The sequence below is a fragment of the Oncorhynchus keta genome, unplaced genomic scaffold, assembly GCF_023373465.1.
Source record: "Oncorhynchus keta strain PuntledgeMale-10-30-2019 unplaced genomic scaffold, Oket_V2 Un_contig_5015_pilon_pilon, whole genome shotgun sequence".
Classification (NCBI taxonomy): Eukaryota; Metazoa; Chordata; class Actinopteri; order Salmoniformes; family Salmonidae; genus Oncorhynchus; species Oncorhynchus keta.
In genome coordinates, this window is record NW_026288077.1 from 108,301 (window position 1) to 130,070 (window position 21,770).

A 21,770-nucleotide genomic window follows, 5' to 3' on the forward strand; every position below is an offset into this window, starting at 1 on the left:
ATATGGTTTAAGCTGTGTGTGTTGGGTCTGTCAGCAGGGTAATATGGTTTAAGCTGTGTGTGTTGGGTCTGTCAGCAGGGTAATATGGTTTAAGCTGTGTGTGTTGGGTCTGTCAGCAGGGTAATATGGTTTAAGCTGTGTGTGTTGGGTCTGTCATCAGGGTAATATGGTTTAAGATGTGTGTGTTGGGTCTGTCAGCAGGGTAATATGGTTTAAGCTGTGTGTGTTGGGTCTGTCAGCAGGGTAATATGGTTTAAGATGTGTGTGTTGGGGCTGTCAGCAGGGCAATATGGTTTAAGATGTGTGTGTTGGGTCTGTCAGCAGGGTAATATGGTTTAAGCTGTGTGTGTTGGGTCTTTCAGCAGGGTAATATGGTTTAAGCTGTGTGTGTTGGGTCTTTCAGCAGGGTAATATGGTTTAAGCTGTGTGTGTTGGGTCTGTCAGCAGGGTAATATGGTTTAAGCTGTGTGTGTTGGGTCTTTCAGCAGGGTAATATGGTTTAAGCTGTGTGTGCTGGGTCTGTCAGCAGGGTAATATGGTTTAAGCTGTGTGTGTTGGGTCTGTCAGCAGGGTAATATGGTTTAAGCTGTGTGTGTTGGGTCTGTCAGCAGGGTAATATGGTTTAAGCTGTGTGTGTTGGGTCTGTCAGCAGGGTAATATGGTTTAAGCTGTGTGTGTTGGGTCTGTCAGCAGGGTAATATGGTTTAAGCTGTGTGTGTTGGGTCTGTCAGCAGGGTAATATGGTTTAAGCTGTGTGTGTTGGGTCTGTCAGCAGGGTAATATGGTTTAAGCTGTGTGTGTTGGGTCTGTCAGCAGGGTAATATGGTTTAAGCTGTGTGTGTTGGGTCTTTCAGCAGGGTAATATGGTTTAAGCTGTGTGTGTTGGGTCTGTCAGCAGGGTAATATGGTTTAAGCTGTGTGTGTTGGGTCTGTCAGCAGGGTAATATGGTTTAAGCTGTGTGTGTTGGGTCTTTCAGCAGGGTAATATGGTTTAAGCTGTGTGTGTTGGGTCTGTCAGCAGGGTAATATGGTTTAAGCTGTGTGTGTTGGGTCTTTCAGCAGGGTAATATGGTTTAAGCTGTGTGTGTTGGGTCTGTCAGCAGGGTAATATGGTTTAAGCTGTGTGTGTTGGGTCTTTCAGCAGGGTAATATGGTTTAAGCTGTGTGTGTTGGGTCTGTCAGCAGGGTAATATGGTTTAAGCTGTGTGTGTTGGGTCTGTCAGCAGGGTAATATGGTTTAAGCTGTGTGTGTTGGGTCTTTCAGCAGGGTAATATGGTTTAAGCTGTGTGTGTTGGGTCTGTCAGCAGGGTAGGGTAATATGGTTTAAGCTGTGTGTGTTGGGTCTGTCAGCAGGGTAATATGGTTTAAGCTGTGTGTGTTGGGTCTGTCAGCAGGGTAATATGGTTTAAGCTGTGTGTGTTGGGTCTTTCAGCAGGGTAATATGGTTTAAGCTGTGTGTGTTGGGTCTGTCAGCAGGGTAATATGGTTTAAGCTGTGTGTGTTGGGTCTGTCAGCAGGGTAATATGGTTTAAGCTGTGTGTGTTGGGTCTGTCAGCAGGGTAATATGGTTTAAGCTGTGTGTGTTGGGTCTGTCAGCAGGGTAATATGGTTTAAGCTGTGTGTGTTTCAGATCTGCCTACATCTCCTGCTGAGTCTCACTGGGTCAATGGCTCCCTCTCTCTCTCTGAAAAACAAAACAAGAGCGTAGCACATTAGTGGCCTTTCTGACTGTTCTCTCTCTCTCATTCACTCCCAGATGCAATGTAAAGCCCCAATACATACCTTTCTGACTGTTCTCTGTCTCTCATTCACTCCCAGATGCAATGTAAAGCCCCAATACATACCTTTCTGACTGTTCTCTGTCTCTCATTCACTCCCAGATGCAATGTAAAGCCCCAATACATACCTTTCTGACTGTTCTCTGTCTCTCATTCACTCCCAGATGCAATGTAAAGCCCCAATACATACCTTTCTGACTGTTCTCTGTCTCTCATTCACTCCCAGATGCAATGTAAAGCCCCAATACATACCTTTCTGACTGTTCTCTGTCTCTCATTCACTCTCAGATGCAATGTAAAGCCCCAATACATACCTTTCTGACTGTTCTCTGTCTCTCATTCACTCCCAGATGCAATGTAAAGCCCCAATACATACAGAGTAAACTTCAGTGTTCTGTTAACAGCCCGGCATTGTGTTTTAAGAGCTTGGCTTCATTATGGTTCCGTGGGACCATTTCCCAGGATGCTGTGGGTGACACCAGGCTTAGGAGATCTGCTGTGATTCACGGTGTTGCTATGACTGTGACGTGTGGTTGTCTCACCTAGCGATCTTAACGTGACTACACCGACTGGAAGTCTCTCTGGATACTAGTCTGTCTGGTGACCGTAATGTTAAAACATACATCTGTCTCTCTGTCACTACAGCTAAACGATACAGCTCGTCTTTGATCTGATAAGGAAGTCCTTTTGTTTAGGACGCACGTTGTTATGTGTTATATTATGTTATATAACACTGATAATGTCCATTCTTATTTATTAAGGTGATACTTGGCAGTTAAATCGAAACACAGAACCTGACTTGACAATATTTCTCTCGTTTGTTTTACTACTTTACACATGGGATTATTTGACACTTTACGCACGTAGAAGGTTAAAACACAACGTGTGAGGCGAAGAGCTTTGGCCTCCCCTCCTTCTTCTGGTCGCAGGGCAGAGGGCTCTTTTAACCCCTAAATTCCTTCGCTCCGTCCCTCACTCGTCCGTCTGGAGGGAAAATTGGTGTGGGAGTTAGAGTAAACTCCCTCTGGCTCGTTTAAAGTGATACAAAAGTTCAGGAGGGCAGGGGGGGGTTAAGGGACGCCCCTCCCTTCAACAGACCAGCTGGTCTTAATGGGATTGCAGGTTGCCTGGGCGACAGCGCCTGTGTGAGGAAGAATTCCGAGCGAGAGAGAGAGTGTGAGAGAGTGACTGAGAGAGAGTGAGTGACTGAGAGAGCACCAGAGAGAGAGAGTGACTGAGAGAGCACCAGAGAAAGTGAGTGAGAGAGAGAGAGTGTGATGGAGAGAGTAACTGAGAGAGAGAGAGAGAGAGTGTGATGGAGAGAGTAACTGAGAGAGAGAGAGAGAGAGAGAGAGAGAGAGTGTAATGGAGAGAGTAACTGAGAGAGAGCACCAGTGAGAGAGCACAGAGAGAGAGAGAGTGTGTGATGGAGAGTAACAGAGAGAGAGCACTAGTAACAGAGAGAGAGAGAGAGAGTGAGAGTGTGATGGAGAGAGTAACTGAGAGAGAGAGAGAGACAGAGAGAGAGAGAGAGAGAATGGAGAGAGTAACTGAGAGAGAGCACCAGAGAGAGAGAGAGTGTGTGATGGAGAGTAACAGAGAGAGAGCACTAGAGAGAGAGAGAGAGAGTAACAGAGAGTGTGATGGAGAGAGTAACAGAGAGAGAGAGAGAGAGAGTGTGATGGAGAGAGTAACAGAGAGAGAGAGGGAGAGAGTAACAGAGAGAGAGAGAGTGTGTGATGGAGAGAGTAACAGAGAGAGAGAGAGTGTGATGGAGAGAGTAACAGAGAGAGAGAGAGAGAGAGTGATGGAGAGAGTAACAGAGAGAGAGAGGGAGAGTGACTGAGAGAGTAACAGAGAGAGAGAGGGAGAGTGACTGAGAGAGTAACAGAGAGAGAGAGTAGAGAGACTGTGAACAGTCGTGGGCGGACTGTACTTGTTACAGTGAACTATGTGCTGCCGTTGATCAAACTATCTATTTTATGAAGAGGCACTTACCATACCCACTAGTTACAAGGTAATGCTATGCTATTATCAACACTTAACCACCCAGTACACTGTTTATGACCCTGGGTTCTTGCTTTTGAATTCCTGTCAATATAACCCGTGTTCACAACAATGCCATGACTTTTGGTATTATTCCCATATCAGGCATTGAAATGTATCTGTTGTTACATGAGCTGTGAGATTGAAACATCTTCATTCTTCATGTCTCTGCATCTCCCTCATCCAGGCCTTGTGCATCATATTCACATCTCCTGATGTAGATGATGTATATTTTAATTCCCTCCATGTTGTTCCCACATTTCCCCGCGTGGCATAATGTGAATGATGGTCTGTCAGTGGAGGAGTAGACTACAGGATGGTCTGTTAGTGGAGGAGTAGACTACAGGATGGTCTGTTAGTGGAGGAGTAGACTACAGGATGGTCTGTTAGTGGAGGAGTAGACTACAGGATGGTCTGTTAGTGGAGGAGTAGACTACAGGATGGTCTGTTAGTGGAGGAGTAGACTACAGGATGGTCTGTTAGTGGAGGAGTAGACTACAGGATGGTCTGTTAGTGGAGGAGTAGACTACAGGATGGTCTGTCAGTGGAGGAGTAGACTACAGGATGGTCTGTTAGTGGAGGAGTAGACTACAGGATGGTCTGTTAGTGGAGGAGTAGACTACAGGATGGTCTGTTAGTGGAGGAGTAGACTACAGGATGGTCTGTCAGTGGAGGAGTAGACTACAGGATGGTCTGTTAGTGGAGGAGTAGACTACAGGATGGTCTGTTAGTGGAGGAGTAGACTACAGGATGGTCTGTTAGTGGAGGAGTAGACTACAGGATGGTCTGTTAGTGGAGGAGTAGACTACAGGATGGTCTGTTAGTGGAGGAGTAGACTACAGGATGGTCTGTTAGTGGAGGAGTAGACTACAGGATGGTCTGTTAGTGGAGGAGTAGACTACAGGATGGTCTGTTAGTGGAGGAGTAGACTACAGGATCATATTCGGTAGGCAGGAAACGGAGACAAAACATCCCGAAATAGAGTGAAACTGGGAGGTGCGATCAGCACAGTTTGTCCAATAAGGAACAGTCTTTTTGTGTTGTTGTTTGTTATCTGTTGATAAACCCTTTGCTACAGTTTGTCCTACTGAACACAACCCCCCGTTGACAGTCTAGTAGACCTCACCCTTCATATCATTCATTTTATAGACCATCTCATTATACCACTAAGTGAGTCAACGTGAAATAAATCTCTTGTTTTTAATTACTGCCTGTCTCCAGAGAGGAGAGAACAGTGACTGTATGTTAGACAGACTGTTGTTCTCCTCCTAAAAGACAGAAATGTCTGAGAAGAACCAGCTCTGAAAGGCTCCCATGGACGAGACCGTAGCTGCAGTAGACCTATGCTTAAACCACGCGTCCCAAATCACATCCTATTCACTACATAGTACACTACTTTAGATCAGTGCCCTAAAAGGGACACGTAACCATAGTGCTTTTCTGCTTGGCAGGACATGCCTTGTCAGCAGCCGTAGGAGGACATGAGATGGAACCAAGGAACCGCGTCACATCTAGTTACATGAATAGATACACCAATTATACCTGTGTTGGGATTACATCTAGTTACATTAATCAGTTATACTGGTGGTGGTGGGATTACATCTAGTTACATTAATCAGTTATACTGGGGGTGGTGGGATTACATCTAGTTACATTAATCAGTTATACTGGGGTGGTGGGATTACATCTAGTTACATTAATCAGTTATACTGGTGGTGGTGGGATTACATCTAGTTACATTAATCAGTTATACTGGTGGTGGGATTACATCTAGTTACATTAATCAGTTATACTGGTGGTGGTGGGATTACATCTAGTTACATTAATCAGTTATACTGGTGGTGGGATTACATCTAGTTACATTAATCAGTTATACTGGGGTGGTGGGATTACATCTAGTTACATTAATCAGTTATACTGGGGGTTACATCTAGTTACATTAATCAGTTATACTGGTGGTGGGATTACATCTAGTTACATTAATCAGTTATACTGGTGGTGGGATTACATCTAGTTACATTAATCAGTTATACTGGTGGTGGTGGGATTACATCTAGTTACATTAATCAGTTATACTGGGGGTGGTGGGATTACATCTAGTTACATTAATCAGTTATACTGGGGGGGTGGGATTACATCTAGTTATACATTAATCTAGTTACATTAATCAGTTATACTGGGGTGGTGGGATTAATCTAGTTACATTAATCAGTTATACTGGTGGTGGGATTACATCTAGTTATATTAATCAGTTATACTGGTGGTGGGATTACATCTAGTTACATTAATCAGTTATACTGGGGGTGGGATTACATCTAGTTACATTAATCAGTTATACTGGTGGTGGGATTACATCTAGTTACATTAATCAGTTATACTGGGGTGGTGGGATTACATCTAGTTACATTAATCAGTTATACTGGTGGTGGGATTACATCTAGTTACATTAATCAGTTATACTGGGGTGGTGGGATTACATCTAGTTACATTAATCAGTTATACTGGTGGTGGGATTACATCTAGTTACATTAATCAGTTATAATCAGTTATACTGGTGGTGGGATTACATCTAGTTACATTAATCAGTTATACTGGGGTGGTGGGATTACATCTAGTTACATTAATCAGTTATACTGGTGGTGGGTTACATTAATCAGTTATACTGGTGGTGGGATTACATCTAGTTACATTAATCAGTTATACTGGGGGTGATTACATCTAGTTACATTAATCAGGATTACATCTAGTTACATTAATCAGTTATATCTGGTGGTGGGATTACATCTAGTTACATTAATCAGTTATACTGGGGTGGTGGGATTACATCTAGTTACATTAATCAGTTATACTGGGGGGTGGGATTACATCTAGTTACATTAATCAGTTATATTATTACATCTAGTTACATTAATCAGTTATAGTTACATTAATCAGTTATACTGGTGGTGGGATTACATCTAGTTACATTAATCAGTTATACTGGTTATACTGGTGGTGGGATTACATCTAGTTACATTAATCAGTTATACTGGGGGTGGGATTACATCTAGTTACATTAATCAGTTATACTGGTGGTGGGATTACATCTAGTTACATTAATCAGTTATACTGGTGGTGGTGGGATTACATCTAGTTACATTAATCAGTCATACTGGTGGTTATTATCTGGTTATACTGGTGGTGGGATTACATCTAGTTACATTAATCAGTTATACTGGTGGTGGTGGGATTACATCTAGTTACATTAATCAGTTATACTGGTGGTGGTGGGATTACATCTAGTTACATTAATCAGTTATACTGGTGGTGGGGATTACATCTAGTTATCATTAATCAGTTATACTGGGGTGGTGGGATTACATCTAGTTACATTAATCAGTTATACTGGTGGTGGTGGGATTACATCTAGTTACATTAATCAGTTATACTGGTGGTGGTGGGATTACATCTAGTTACATTAATCAGTTATACTGGTGGTGGGATTACATCTAGTTACATTAATCAGTTATACTGGTGGTGGTGGGATTACATCTAGTTACATTAATCAGTTATACTGGGGTGGTGGTGGGATTACATCTAGTTACATTAATCAGTTATACTGGGGGTGGTGGGATTACATCTAGTTACATTAATCAGTTATACTGGTGGTGGGATTACATCTAGTTACATTAATCAGTTATACTGGGGGTGGGATTACATCTAGTTACATTAATCAGTTATACTGGGGTGGTGGGATTACATCTAGTTACATTAATCAGTTATACTGGATTACATCTGGTGGTGGGATTACATCTAGTTACATTAATCAGTTATACTGGTGGTGGGATTACATCTAGTTACATTAATCAGTTATACTGGTGGTGGGATTATCTAGTTCATTAATCAGTTATACTGGTGGTGGTGGGATTAATCTAGTTACATTAATCAGTTATACTGGTGGTGGTGGGATTACATCTAGTTACATTAATCAGTTATACTGGGGTGGTGGGATTACATCTAGTTACATTAATCAGTTATACTGGTGGTGGTGGGATTACATCTAGTTACATTAATCAGTTATACTGGTGGTGGGATTACATCTAGTTACATTAATCAGTTATACTGGGGTGGGGATTACATCTAGTTACATTAATCAGTGGTGGGATTACATCTAGTTACATTAATCAGTTATACTGGTGGTGGGATTACATCTAGTTACATTAATCAGTTATACTGGGGGTGGGATTACATCTAGTTACATTAATCAGTTATACTGGTGGTGGGATTACATCTAGTTACATTAATCAGTTATACTGGGGGTGGTGGGATTACATCTAGTTACATTAATCAGTTATACTGGTGGTGGTGGGATTACATCTAGTTACATTAATCAGTTATACTGGTGGTGGTGGGATTACATCTAGTTACATTAATCAGTTATACTGGTGGTGGTGGGATTACATCTAGTTACATTAATCAGTTATACTGGTGGTGGTGGGATTACATCTAGTTACATTAATCAGTTATACTGGGGGTGGTGGGATTACATCTAGTTACATTAATCAGTTATACTGGTGGTGGGATTACATCTAGTTACATTAATCAGTTATACTGGTGGTGGTGGGATTACATCTAGTTACATTAATCAGTTATACTGGGGGTGGGATTACATCTAGTTACATTAATCAGTTATACTGGTGGTCGGATTACATCTAGTTACATTAATCAGTTATACTGGTGGTCGGATTACATCTAGTTACATTAATCAGTTATACTGGTGGTGGTGGGATTACATCTAGTTATATTAATCAGTTATACTGGGGGTGGTGGGATTACATCTAGTTACATTAATCAGTTATACTGGGGGTGGTGGGATTACATCTAGTTACATTAATCAGTTATACTGGTGGTGGTGGGATTACATCTAGTTACATTAATCAGTTATACTGGGGGTGGTGGGATTACATCGAGTTACATGAATAGATACATCAATTAGGCTGCTGGTGATGGGACTTTGTATCGGCTAAATTGAGGTGTTGCTGTCAGTAATTGAATGGTTTTGACCTGCTTTGACAGGGGATTAGGTTACTCATCGGGTGCTATGGAGAAACTCTTTGAGAAGGGCATTATACTATGGATGGAATGCTGCTGGTCTGGATCCAACCACTGAAGTTTAAACGCTCGGTTTCTGAGAATGCAAATCCACCACAAGACTCCTGTCTCTGTCTGTCCCATTGTGACAAGACTCCTGTCTCTGTCTGTCCCATTGTGACAAGACTCCTGTCTCTGTCTGTCCCATTGTGACAAGACTCCTGTCTCTGTCTGTCCCATTGTGACAAGACTCCTGTCTCTGTCTGTCCCATTGTGACAAGACTCCTGTCTCTGTCTGTCCCATTGTAACAAGACTCCTGTCTCTGTCTGTCCCATTGTAACAAGACTCCTGTCTCTGTCTGTCCCATCAAGACTCTGTCTGTCCCATTGTGACAAGACTCCTAGGTCTGTCCCATTGTGACAAGACTCCTGTCTCTGTCTGTCCCATTGTGACCATCTGTCTGTCCAGCGGTAGGTGATATTTCTCTGTCTGGCCATCTCTGTCCAGCGGTAGGTGATATTTGTCTGTCTGGCCATTTCTGGCCAGCGGTAGGTAATATTTCTCTGTCTGGCCATCTCTGTCCAGCGGTAGGTGATATTTGTCTGTCTGGCCATCTCTGTCCAGTGGTAGGTGATATTTATCTGTCTGGCCATCTCTGTCCAGCGGTAGGTGATATTTATCTGTCTGGCCATCTCTGTCCAGCGGTAGGTGATATTTCTCTGTCTGGCCATCTCTGTCCAGCGGTAGGTGATATTTGTCTGTCTGGCCATCTCTGGCCAGCGGTAGGTAATATTTCTCTGTCTGGCCATCTCTGTCCAGCGGTAGGTGATATATCTCTGTCTGGCCATGTCTGTCCAGCGGTAGGTAATATTTCTCTGTCTGTCTGGCCATCTCTGTCCAGCGGTAGGTAATATTTCTCTGTCTGGCCATCTCTGTCCAGCGGTAGGTGATATATCTCTGTCTGGCCATGTCTGGCCAGCGGTAGGTAATATTTCTCTGTCTGGCCAGCTGTCTGTTCAGCGGTAGGTGATATTTATCTGTCTGGCCATCTCTGTCCAGCGGTAGGTAATATTTCTCTGTCTGGCCATCTCTGTCCAGCGGTAGGTAATATTTCTCTGTCTGGCCATCTCTGTCCAGCGGTAGGTAATATATCTCTGTCTGGCCATCTCTGGCCAGCGGTAGGTAATATATCTCTGTCTGGCCATCTCTGGCCAGCGGTAGGTAATATATCTCTGTCTGGCCATCTCTGGCCAGCGGTAGGTGATATATCTCTGTCTGGCCATCTCTGGCCAGCGGTAGGTAATATTTCTCTGTCTGGCCATCTCTGGCCAGCGGTAGGTGATATTCTCTGTCTGGCCATCTCTGGCCAGCGGTAGGTAATATTTCTCTGTCTGGCCATCTCTGTCCAGCAGTAGGTAATATTTCTCTGTCTGGCCATCTCTGGCCAGCGGTAGGTATTATTTTATCTGTCTGGCCATCTCTGGCCAGCGGTAGGTAATATTTCTCTGTCTGGCCATCTCTGGCCAGCGGTAGGTAATAATTCTCTGTCTGGCCATCTCTGGCCAGCGGTAGGTAATATTTCTCTGTCTGGCCATCTCTGGCCAGCGGTAGGTAATATATCTCTGTCTGGCCAGCGGTAGGTAATATTTCTCTGTCTGGCCAGCGGTAGGTAATATTTCTCTGTCTGGCCATCTCTGGCCAGCGGTAGGTAATATTTCTCTGTCTGGCCAGCTGTCTGTCCAGCGGTAGGTAATATATCTCTGTCTGGCCAGCTGTCTGGCCAGCTGTAGGTGATATTTCTCTGTCTGGCCATCTCTGGCCAGCGGTAGGTAATATGTTATCAAACTTTCTCACTGACGTCTGTTCATGTTCTTATTTGCGCTCTGAACACTGTACTGAAGCCTAAAATAAAATCCCTATTCTGTACATTAGCAACCTGTTAATATGCTAAGTGTTGCTTTGTGCAATGTGATGCATTAAACTAAAGTCAAGTGGGCTTTTCATCCTCTCCTCTATTCGCTCCTGTGATGAAAAATAACTATTTTACTTTCCCTCGCGAAAATGCCTCTCAAAGAATCACTAAGTCGACCCATAATGCCTCTGCTGCTTTTCCCAGGCCTATGTGGACTAACCAATAACCAGCCAACCTTCACAATGTATTATTCTAAACACCAAAACACACGTTCTGCATCCCACATGTCACGGTATATAATTCACTAATGCCTGTGAGAGGCTTGGGATTGGGGGTTGCTCTCTGGTCCGCAGCGCTACCGAGCTACGAAGCCCGTTCCTGCCTCACAGTTTCCAGCAGTAGGTTTATATCATTACAATCCACAGCGAGAAAACAACTTAATGTTATTTTACTATTATTAGTCCCAAATGGCACCCTACTAACTGAATATAGTGCATTTATAAAGGGAATAGAGTGCCGTTTGGGACTGATTAAGGCTGACCCCTGGCGACCCCGGAGAGCTCCCAAGCATGCAAATGGGGTGAGTCAGAGATTGGCGGCGGCGCGACGAGCCTCTGCAGAGCGGAGTGAGTGGGAGAAGAGCGAGAGAGAGAGAAAGAGAGTGGGAAAGGAGAGAGCTGCTAGTGTGTTATTGGTGCAGCAGCAGGCAGGAATCCACATCAGTCAGTCAGAGTCCACACCCTGGTCTCTCTGTAATGACACGTTTCTCTGTGCGGGGGAGAGACTCTACATGGCCTTTAGTCATCATAACTAGCCTACAGTGTACACACACTCACTCCTGACCGACGGTGTAGTTTCTCCTGGCCGGCGGTGTAGTTTCTCCTGCACGGCGGTGTAGTTTCTCCTGGCCGGCGGTGTAGTTTCTCCTGACCGGTGGTGTAGTTTCTCCTGGCCGGTGGTGTAGTTTCTCCTGGCCGGCGGTGTAGTTTCTCCTACACGACGGTGTAGTTTCTCCTGGCCGGCGGTGTAGTTTCTCCTGACCGGGGTGTAGTTTCTCCTGGCCGGCGGTGTAGTTTCTCCTGGCCGGCGGTGTAGTTTCTCCTGACCGGCGGTGTAGTTTCTCCTGACCGGCGGTGTAGTTTCTCCTGGCCGGCGGTGTAGTTTCTCCTGGCCGGCGGTGTAGTTTCTCCTGGCCGGCGGTGTAGTTTCTCCTGCACGGCGGTGTAGTTTCTCCTGGCCGGCGGTGTAGTTTCTCCTGGCCGGCGGTGTAGTTTCTCCTGGCCGGCGGTGTAGTTTCTCCTGGCCGGCGGTGTAGTTTCTCCTGATCGGCGGTGTAGTTTCTCCTGGCCGGCGGTGTAGTTTCTCTTGATCGGCGGTGTAGTTTCTCTTGATCGGCGGTGTAGTTTCTCCTGGCCGGCGGTGTAGTTTCTCCTGCACGGCGGTGTAGTTTCTCCTGGCCGGCGGTGTAGTTTCTCCTGGCCGGCGGTGTAGTTTCTCCTGACCGGCGGTGTAGTTTCTCCTACACAGCGGTGTAGTTTCTCCTGACCGGGGTGTAGTTTCTCCTGGCCGGCGGTGTAGTTTCTCCTGGCCGGCGGTGTAGTTTCTCCTGGCCGGCGGTGTAGTTTCTCCTGGCCGGCGGTGTAGTTTCTCCTGGCCGGCGGTGTAGTTTCTCCTGGCCGGCGGTGTAGTTTCTCCTGGCCGGCGGTGTAGTTTCTCCTGACCGGGGTGTAGTTTCTCCTGACCGGTGGTGTAGTTTCTCCTGACCGGGGTGTAGTTTCTCCTGACCGGGGTGTAGTTTCTCCTGGCCGGCGGTGTAGTTTCTCCTGACCGGTGGTGTAGTTTCTCCTACACGGCGGTGTAGTTTCTCCTGACCGGGGTGTAGTTTCTCCTGACCGGTGGTGTAGTTTCTCCTGACCGGGGTGTAGTTTCTCCTGACCGGGGTGTAGTTTCTCCTGACCGGGGTGTAGTTTCTCCTGGCCGGCGGTGTAGTTTCTCCTGACCGGGGTGTAGTTTCTCCTGACCGGGGTGTAGTTTCTCCTGACCGGTGGTGTAGTTTCTCCTGGCCGGCGGTGTAGTTTCTCCTGCACGGCGGTGTAGTTTCTCCTGCACGGCGGTGTAGTTTCTCCTGCACGGCGGTGTAGTTTCTCCTGCACGGCGGTGTAGTTTCTCCTGCACGGCGGTGTAGTTCTTAATTTTCATATTTTCCTACTTTACTGCACCTACTTGCCTTCAGCTCCTCTAAGATAACCACGACCCCATGTCAATTCCCGGCTAAGTTGACTCAGTTGACTGGGGCGTTGTAGAGCTGAAGGGGAGCCTGGGGAAATCAAGTAGGAGGTCTACGCCTCTCCTCAGACCTATTAGTCAACTAATTACACACACAGAGATTACCACTGAACGCTCCCTCCATAGGAGTTCTTAACACCAGGTAAACTAGTAGGACACACCTGTGGCTGTTCAACTATTGTGTAGAGAGTCAGAGAGGAGAGTTCAGTAGGTGAACATGGTCAGAGAGGAGAGTTCAGTAGGTGAACATGGTCAGAGAGGAGAGTTCAGTAGGTGAACATGGTCAGAGAGGAGAGTTCAGTAGGTGAACATGGTCAGAGAGGAGAGTTCAGTAGGTGAACATGATCAGAGAGGAGAGTTCAGTAGGTGAACATGATCAGAGAGGAGAGTTCAGTAGGTGAACATGATCAGAGAGGAGAGTTGTTCAGGAGGTGAACATGGTCAGAGGAGATTTAAGACGGCAATGGAGTTGAACTCCACGGTCAACGATTGGTTAAACACGATACACTCACTTTCTCTCTGTTCCTTGTTGTTTTCAGAAACTGTTTACACAATACACACATCTCTGACACAACACACGCCTCTCACACAACACATACCTCACAGTACAAAAACGACACACACCTCTCACACAACACGTACACAATTCCCCCTTTGTGTGTGTGAAGTTTCCAGTTTCCACTTTGTTAAGTGCTGTTGGTCCTCTGCTGGATTCCTAAAGTTGTTAGACAATTACAGACGTCACCCTCAGGCCAGACAACTCAACTCCCTCCAACTCTTCACTGCATTTGTTTTAAGCTCAATAAAATACTCTCAGAAGTGACAAGAGAAGTTGGTCCATTTAAGACAATTGTCCGTCTTCACGTTCCCGTCGTCACGTTCCCGTCGTCACGTTCCCGTCGTCACGTTCCCGTCGTCACGTTCCCGTCGTCACGTTCTTCACGTTCCCGTCTTCACGTTCCCGTCTTCACGTTCCCGTCGTCACGTTCCCGTCGTCACGTTCCCGTCGTCACGTTCCCGTCTTCACGTTCTTCACGCTCCCGTCTTCACGTTCCAGTCTTCACGTTCCCGTCGTCACGTTCCCGTTGTCACGTTCCCGTCTTCACGTTCTTCACGTTCCCGTCTTCACGTTCCCGTCTTCACGTTCCCGTCTTCACGTTCCCGTCTTCACGTTCCCGTCGTCACGTTCCCGTCGTCACGTTCTTCACGTTCCCGTCACGTTCCCGTCTTCACGTTCTTCACGTTCCCGTCTTCACGTTCCCGTCTTCACGTTCCAGTCTTCACGTCTTCCCGCGTTCTTCACGTTCCCAGTCTTCACGTTCCAGTCTTCACGTTCCCCGTCACGTTCCCGTCTTCACGTTCCAGTCTTCACGTTCCGTCTTCACGTTCTTCACGTTCTTCACGTTCCCGTTGTCACGTTCCCGTCTTCACGTTCTTCTTACTTTATCCCGTCTTCAGTACAAAACGTTCCCGTCTTTACGTTCCAGTCTTCACGTTACAACTATAGAAACCTGTACACGAATTACAACCAGAAACCTGTCACATGAATCAGTCAGTACACTATAGAAACCTGTACTAGCATGAATCAGTCACTATTCCCGTCGAAACCTGTACTCACGTTCCCGTCTTCACGTGATCTTCACGTAGAAACCCGTCTTCACATTCAGTGACCCGTCTTCACGATCAGTCCAGTACAACCTTCACGTTCCCGTCTTCACGTTCTTCACGTTGACCTCGTTTTGTAGTGATGTGCAGTGACCCGTTTTGTAGTGATGTGCTTCACGTTCCTCGTTTTGTAGTCTTCACGTTCCCGTTTTGTCACGTTCCTCGTTTTGTAGTGATGTGCAGTGACTCCCGTTTGTAGTGATGTGCAGTTCCCGTAGTCACGTTGCAGTGACCTCGTTTTGTAGTGATGTGCAGTGCGTTTTGTAGTTCACGTTTTTTTCACGTTCCGTGACCTATTGTAGTGATGTGCAGTGACCTCGTTTTGTAGTGATGTGCAGTGACCTCGTCTTCCCGTTTTGTAGTGATGTGCAGTTCGCGGATGATTTTAGTCTTCACGATAATTATGTTCCCGTCGGGCTCAGCCGATCCACGTGCTTCTTCAGCCCGTGTTTCTCGGGCTTACGTTCGGGCCAGTCTTCACGTTCAGAGAAACCGTCGGGCTCACGATTCAGAGACGTGTTTCTCGGGCTCAGCCGATTCAGAGACGTGCTTCTCGGGCTCAGCAGATTCAGAGATGTGTTTCTCGGGCTCAGCCGATTCCGAGACGTCCTCCGACCAGCGACTGTCTGTTATGTAGATCATGTTGCAGTCAGCATAGAGGACAAAACATACACATTTACAACGACTAACGGATCTCATGGTGCAAAATGAATGTAATGAATTGATTTTCTAGAATGTTATCGATGGACAGAGTCTAAAACCAGAACAGCTTACACAGCCTACCTTCAACGAACTCCAGAACGTGGCTCGGGGGTCTTCAGTTCTCAAATTTGATATGAAATGATCTCCCTTGAAGCAGTCAAGTCGTCCACAATCTAGTCCGCAACTACACCTCATTTCAAAGGTAGCAAGAAATAATCTTATGTGTCTACCAATCACAAATGTAGATTGTTTGAAGCAGACTCTTTTTGTAAGTCTGTCACAGGTGACAGCTCCTATAACCCCCAATGGTGAACGAGAGGCATGTAGGATCATGAGTCTTAGGAGTTTTTAACTTCATCGTTCTCCGGTAGGGAGTCCTGCACTCTGTGGGCAGTACTGAAATCAAATGAACGAAATCAGTCGAAAGATTTGTTAATTTGACTGAACATTTTGAAAAGAGCCGAGTTGAAATTCCCATCACGACTCACCTGACACCCACACAGTGTAGGCTAGAGGTCAAAGGTCAGAGGTTCTGTTTGTTTATTGATCAGAACAGAGATGGCTGCCATAACACCCCCCCCCTCCCCCACCCCACCCCCATCAGACATGGTAACCTACTGACCTTTACTTGCTGCCTGGTTAGCCAGACTAAAGCCCCTCTGGGTCAGACACCTAGTAGGCCTGTAGTCTGTTTCCCAAATGACAGCCTATTCCGTAGGGCAGTGGTTCCCAACTCCAGTCCTCCAGTACCCCCAACAGTGGTTCCCAACTCCAGTCCTCCAGTACCCCCAACAGTGGTTCCCAACTCCAGTCCTCCAGTACCCCCAACAGTGGTTCCCAACTCCAGTCCTCCAGTACCCCCAACAGTGGTTCCCAACTCCAGTCCTCCAGTACCCCCAACAGTGGTTCCCAACTCCAGTCCTCCAGTACCCCCAACAGTGGTTCCCAACTCCAGTCCTCCAGTACCCCCAACAGTGGTTCCCAACTCAGGTCCTCCAGTACCCCCAGCAGTAACTCCTAGTGGGAGTGATTTCTGTGTAGTTGACAGTACAGGGTCACAACAGGCTAAGTACACTGTGACTGTGAAAGTATGTGTGTGGGTGTTTGAGTGTGTCATCGTAGGGTGTGTGTGTGTGTTCCTGACTGCATGGGTGAGTGAAAGCAATTAGTGTGTGTGTGTGTGTGTGTGTGTGTGTGTGTGTGTGTGTGTGTGTGTGTGTGTGTGTGTGTGTGTGTGTGTGTGTGTGCGTGCGCTCAGTGTGTGTACCTGGTTGTGTGTGTGCTCAGGCTATGTGTGTGTGTGTGTTTGCGCTCAGTGTGTGTACCTGGTCGTGTGTGTGCTCAGGTATGAGTGTGTGTGTCCCCTGTGTGGTGGCTCTCCTCTCCTCCTCACCCCCAGGCTGTGGTTATCAGCTCATCTTTAATGTTGGAATCACACACACACACACACACACACACACACACACACACACACACACACACACACACACACACACACACACACACACACACACACACACACACACACACACACACACACACACACACACACACACACACACACACACACACACACACACACACACACACACACACACACACAGAGAGTTATCCCAGGGCAGGAGCACAGCACTAGGCAGGCCAGGGAGAGGGCCATGGAGCCCCTGGGAGTCACCACTCACCTGACTGACTGGCTGCTGCAGAGTGCAGACAGACAGGTCATTAACAAATCATTGACAGGCTGCAAGGACTGTGTGACCTACCTATTTCACTGCTACGGCTATTTCACTGCTGAGGCCATTTCACTGCTACGGCTATTTCACTGCTGAGGCCATTTCACTGCTACGGCTATTTCACTGCTACGGCTATTTCACTGCTAAGGCCATTTCACTGCTGAGGCTATTTCACTGAGGCCATTTCACTGCTACGGCTATTTCACTGCTGAGGCCATTTCACTGCTACGGCTATTTCACTGCTACGGCTATTTCACTGCTAAGGCCATTTCACTGCTGAGGCTATTTCACTGAGGCCATTTCACTGCTAAGGCCATTTCACTGCTGAGGCTATTTCACTGCTGAGGCTATTTCACTGCTGAGGCTATTTCACTGCTGAGGCTATTTCACTGAGGCCATTTCACTGCTGAGGCCATTTCACTGCTAAGGCCATTTCACTGCTGAGGCTATTTCACTGAGGCCATTTCACTGCTAAGGCCATTTCACTGCTAAGGCCATTTCACTGCTGAGGCTATTTCACTGCTAAGTCCATTTCACTGCTGAGGCTATTTCACTGAGGCCATTTCACTGCTAAGGCCATTTCACTGCTAAGGCCATTTCACTGCTAAGGCCATTCCACTACTAAGGCCATTTCACTGCTACGGTCATTTCACTGCTAAGGCCATTTCACTGCTAAGGCCATTTCACTACTAAGGCCATTTCACTGCTAAGGCCATTTCACTGCTAAGGCCATTTCACTACTAAGGCCATTTCACTGCTAAGGCCATTTCACTACTAAGGCCATTTCACTGCTAAGGCCATTTCACTACTAAGGCCATTTCACTACTAAGGCCATTTCACTGCTAAGGCCATTTCACTGCTAAGGCCATTTCACTGCTAAGGCCATTTCACTGCTAAGGCCATTTCACTGCTAAGGCCATTTCACTGCTAAGGCCATTTCACTGCTAAGGCCATTTCACTGCTAAGGCCATTTCACTGCTAAGGCCATTTCACTACTAAGGCCATTTCACTGCTAAGGCCATTTCACTACTAAGGCCATTTCACTACTAAGGCCATTTCACTACTCACTGCTACGGCAGGCCATTAAGGCCAGGTCACTGCTCCAAGGCCATTTCACTGCTAAGGCCATTTCACTGCTAAGGCCATTTCACTGCTAAGGCCATTTCTCTGGTTCTAAGGCCATTTCACAGAGATACTAAGTTTATTTATAGCCATTTTTTTCACTGTTTTATTTAATCCATTTCACTGTTTAAGGCCATTTCACTACTAAGGCCATTTCACTACTAAGGCCATTTCACTGCTAAGGCCATTTCACTGCTAAGGCCATTTCACTGCTAAGGCCATTTCACTGCTAAGGCCATTTCACTGCTAAGGCCATTTCACTACTAAGGCCATTTCACTACTAAGGCCATTTCACTGCTAAGGCCATTTCACTACTAAGGCCATTTCACTACTAAGGCCATTTCACTACTAAGGCCATTTCACTGCTAAGGCCATTTCACTGCTAAGGCCATTTCACTGCTAAGGCTAGCCAAATCAAATCCAGCCAGGTCACCTGTGATACAAGTCCATATTGGACGTCCATCCATATCTGAGGATGACGTGGAGACCGGCCACTAGGGGAAACGGTGAGCGCTGTTCCTGTCCAGTAGCTTTCAGAAAGCATCAGTCTCTGGTTCTTAATAAGGTCGCATGTTCCAATCCAGAGATATAAAGTTTTATTTATAGAGATTTTTGTTTATTTCTTTGTTTTATTTAATCTTTATTTAACTTGTTTCAAGCCGATACCAAACCTTAACTCTAACCATAACCTGTTCAGAGTTAATGTCTAACCTGTTCAGAGTTAATATCTAACCTGTTCAGAGTTAATGTCTAACCTGTTCAGAGTTAATGTCTATCCTGTTCAGAGTTAATGTCTAACCTGTTCAGAGTTAATGTCTAACCTGTTCAGAGTTAATATCTAACCTGTTCAGAGTTAATCTCTAACCTGTTCAGAGTTAATGTCTAACCTGTTCAGAGTTAATGTCTAACCTGTTCAGAGTTAATGTCTAACCTGTTCAGAGTTAATGTCTAACCTGTTCAGAGTTAATATCTAACCTGTTCAGAGTTAATGTCTAACCTGTTCAGAGTTAATGTCTTTCCTGTTCAGAGTTAATGTCTAACCTGTTCAGAGTTAATGTCTAACCTGTTCAGAGTTAATGTCTAACCTGTTCAGAGTTAATGTCTAAATTGAACCTTAAAAACACTTGGTAATTTGACGTTTTGAGAAACGTGGACGAGCGTCTAATTCTGAGAGCTAAATCACTCCAGCAAGGAAGGCTGTTTCAGTGGTTCGCATCGCGTTTCTCTTGATCTTTAGGCCCTTGGTGTAAAGCAGAGTGATTTTGTGTTTCTCTGTGTTGTGTATTCCTCTGCTTGGTACAATGATTCCTGACTGCAAGTTAAAAACAAGTTCTGTGCATAACAACCACCAGCTAGGGACCCTTTTAATTCAAACCCATCCATCCAAGATGCATGTTTTGTGTTTGCAATGTAGGGTAATGTCTCCTTGGCCTCCTTGCAGTACCAATGAAGTGAATATGTGCATCAGAGGTTAGTGTAGTTTAACCTCCTTTTAACCTTGTTAATGGATCCAAGTGTCTTGTTTTCTAGTAGATGTTGTTCTGTAACGTCAAGTCAGGACCTCCCACTGTTCTGATGGGACATTATAAACATCACTGTAATGTCTGGACCTCCCACTGTTCTGATGAGACATTATAAACATCACTGTAATGTCAGGACCTCCCACTGTTCTGATGGGACATTATAAACATCACTGTAATGTCAGGACCTCCCACTGTTCTGATGGGACATTATAAACATCACTGTAATGTCAGGACCTCCCACTGTTCTGATGGGACATTATAAACATCACTGTAATGTCTGGACCTCCCACTGTTCTGATGAGACATTATAAACATCACTGTAATGTCTGGACCTCCCACTGTTCTGATGGGACATTATAAACATCACTGTAATGTCTGGACCTCCCACTGTTCTGATGAGACATTATAAACATCACTGTAATGTCTAGTCAGGACCTCCCACTGTTCTGATGAGACATTATAAACATCACTGTAATGTCTGGACCTCCCACTGTTCTGATGGGACATTATAAACATCACTGTAATGTCAGGACCTCCCACTGTTCTGATGGGACATTATAAACATCACTGTAATGTCTGGACCTCCCACTGTTCTGATGGGACATTATAAACATCACTGTAATGTCTAGTCAGGACCTCCCACTGTTCTGATGGACATTATAAACATCACTGTAATGTCAGGACCTCCCACTGTTCTGATGAGACATTATAAACATCACTGTAATGTCAGGACCTCCCACTGTTCTGATGGGACATTATAAACATCACTGTAATGTCTCAGGACCTCCCACTGTTCTGATGAGACATTATAAACATCACTGTAATGTCTGTCAGGACCTCCCACTGTTCTGATGAGACATTATAAACATCACTGTAATGTCTAGTCTGGACCTCCCACTGTTCTGATGAGACATTATAAACATCACTGTAATGTCTAGTCAGGACCTCCCACTGTTCTGATGAGACATTATAAACATCACTGTAATGTCTAGTCAGGACCTCCCACTGTTCTGATGGGACATTATAAACATCACTGTAATGTCTCAGGACCTCCCACTGTTCTGATGAGACATTATAAACATCACTGTAACGTCTGTCAGGACCTCCCACTGTTCTGATGAGACATTATAAACATCACTGTAACGTCTAGTCAGGACCTCCCACTGTTCTGATGAGACATTATAAACATCACTGTAACGTCTGGACCTCCCACTGTTCTGATGAGACATTATAAACATCACTGTAATGTCAGGACCTCCCACTGTTCTGATGAGACATTATAAACATCACTGTAATGTCTAGTCAGGACCTCCCACTGTTCTGATGAGACATTATAAACATCACTGTAATGTCTGGACCTCCCACTGTTCTGATGAGACATTATAAACATCACTGTAATGTCAGGACCTCCCACTGTTCTGATGAGACATTATAAACATCACTGTAATGTCAGGACCTCCACTGTTCTGATGAGACATTATAAACATCACTGTAATGTCTGGACCTCCCACTGTTCTGATGGGACATTATAAACATCACTGTAATGTCTGGACCTCCCACTGTTCTGATGGGACATTATAAACATCACTGTAATGTCAGGACCTCCCACTGTTCTGATGGGACATTATAAACATCACTGTAATGTCTGGACCTCCCACTGTTCTGATGAGACATTATAAACATCACTGTAATGTCTGGACCTCCCACTGTTCTGATGAGACATTATAAACATCACTGTAATGTCAGGACCTCCCACTGTTCTGATGAGACATTATAAACATCACTGTAATGTCAGGACCTCCCACTGTTCTGATGGGACATTATAAACATCACTGTAATGTCTGGACCTCCCACTGTTCTGATGGGACATTATAAACATCACTGTAATGTCTGGACCTCCCACTGTTCTGATGAGACATTATAAACATCAC

At 45.5% G+C, this 21,770-nt stretch overlaps 1 long non-coding RNA gene across 2 annotated transcripts; it reads right to left on the minus strand.

Moving 5' to 3' along the window:
* Positions 1-20,280: 20,280 nt before the first annotated feature.
* On the minus strand, positions 20,281-21,770 carry LOC127925055 (uncharacterized). 2 transcript variants are annotated; one of them, XR_008119601.1, is made up of 3 exons: positions 21,736-21,770; positions 20,943-20,996; positions 20,281-20,475 (listed from the first exon to the last, which is right to left on the minus strand). It is a non-coding gene; the product is annotated as an uncharacterized LOC127925055 (long non-coding RNA). The 2 variants fall into 2 exon arrangements; XR_008119600.1 differs by lacking the exon at positions 21,736-21,770 and adding an exon at positions 21,095-21,129.